The 1,771-nt window shown below is 47.3% G+C and overlaps 1 non-coding gene across 1 annotated transcript; it reads left to right on the top strand.

Moving 5' to 3' along the window:
- The first annotated feature begins 703 nt into the window (after nucleotides 1-703).
- On the top strand, nucleotides 704-807 carry LOC127053009 (U6 spliceosomal RNA). The gene has a single exon (XR_007774933.1). It is a non-coding gene; the product is annotated as a U6 spliceosomal RNA (small nuclear RNA).
- Nucleotides 808-1,771: the final 964 nt, after the last annotated feature.

The raw sequence follows: 1,771 nt of genomic DNA, 5'->3' as shown, positions 1-1,771 counted from the left end.
CTGAGGAATAATAGAAGCAGGTCAGCATACTCACTGTGCCAGGCTCTTATCCATCTAAATGAAGGGAAAATCCTGACTTGTGTCCCAGCTGGGAGAAGTTTTGTTGTGTTTTGTTTTTTGTTGTCATCACCAGCCCCCACTCCCAATTCTCTTTTTCAAGATGGATCAAAGTGCCCCCCTAGTCACTCCCCTACCCTTTCTTACAGCTCCCTTTCCCCCTTTAGCATAGCACTATGCAGCCTTTTTTGGAAGCCATTGTTGTGGCCTTTTGCACTTCATTATCCTCATTGTGGGTTCCCCATTATTCCATCCCGCCTCTGGTAAATAAACTCTATAGTGAAAGGCAGGGAGAATGGGAAGGGGAGGGGAGAGGCGGGGATGCTGGGAGGAGAAGGGTGGAGGATTTGCCTTTTTTTTGCCCCCACCTGTCATTTAGGCAAACAGCAATAGAAAGTGAGGGACAAATACACATGAGAAGGGAAGAGAGGAAGGGAAGTACAAGGAGGACCAGTCCAGGACATAATAACAAAGCTCTGTGTGTGTGTGTGTGTTTGCAAACGTGCCCTGTGCTGTGGCTACCAGCAATCTCAGCTACAGGCGGTGGAGCACTTTCCAATGGTCCTAGGGCAACCATTTCCTGGCAAGGGGTCAGGACCAACTTGGGAACCATAATAAATTGAAAGCACTCACCATAGAACAGAGCTTGCTTTGGCAGCACATATACTAAAATTGGAACGGTACAGAGAAGATTAGCACGGCCCCTGCGCAAGGATGACACACAAAATTAGTGAAGTGCTCCCTATTTAGGGGGAGGGATAGCTCAGCGGTTTGAGCAGTGCCCTGCAAAACCCAGGTTTGTAAGCCCAATCCTTGGGGGTGCTATTTAGGGATCAGGGACAGTATTTGATCCTGCTGTGAAGGCAGGGGACTAGACTCAACTCAATGACCTTTCAAGGTCCCCTCCAGTTCTATGACATAGGTATATCTCCATACTTAAAAAACAAACAAAACTGTCCCACATCTCAGTTTAGGCACATTAGCCCAGATTTTCAACAGCTCCCATTTAGGCCACCTAGATAAGTGGCCACATTTTCAAATGTACTCAGTACTTGCAGGTCCCCATGGGAACAGTGGGAGATGCAGGCTGCTGCTGTGTTTTGCAAATTTGGCCCCAAAACAAAGCCCAACTTAGTTTATTGTAAATGCTGGCAGAAGCCTTCTCCTTAGGGTGACAATCATGTAGGTGCAAAACCAATGCTTGTTAACTAAGTTGTCACAAACATCTATGGACCATGACTAGAGTCTCCTATAGCCTAAAGTAGCAAAGCATTCAGCAGCTGTTTGAGCAGGCGATTGCAGACTGGGAGGACATTTGCTGGGCTGCCTACAGCAGCAAGACACCTTGAGTTGTCCCTGTAATGTTCTTGTGCCTCTTTGTTCCCTTCTATTTTCTCTCTGTTCCTTGTGCCTCTTTGTTCCCTTTCATTTTATCTCTCTGTTCATTGATTCCCTCTAATTCCTGTCTGTCTCTCTTTCTGGTCTCTGTTTACTTCTTTTGCAGATCCCCGTCGCACCTGCAGTAGAACCCTGGGCCATATTTCTACCTCCCAGTGCTTTGCCCACGGCCAGTGCTGCTCTAAGAAAGATGACAATGGATCCTACTTCATTTCCCATGCAGCAGGTGCTGTGGGAGAGGCGTTCCATGGAGGAACACAGCACTACTTTACTACTCAACAGTTCCAGTGCAAGAGCTTTAGCTGCCTCTGAAACA

Source organism: Gopherus flavomarginatus, chromosome 5 (genome assembly GCF_025201925.1).
Source record: "Gopherus flavomarginatus isolate rGopFla2 chromosome 5, rGopFla2.mat.asm, whole genome shotgun sequence".
Classification (NCBI taxonomy): domain Eukaryota; kingdom Metazoa; phylum Chordata; order Testudines; family Testudinidae; genus Gopherus; species Gopherus flavomarginatus.
This window is presented reverse-complemented; position numbering and strand designations above follow the sequence as displayed.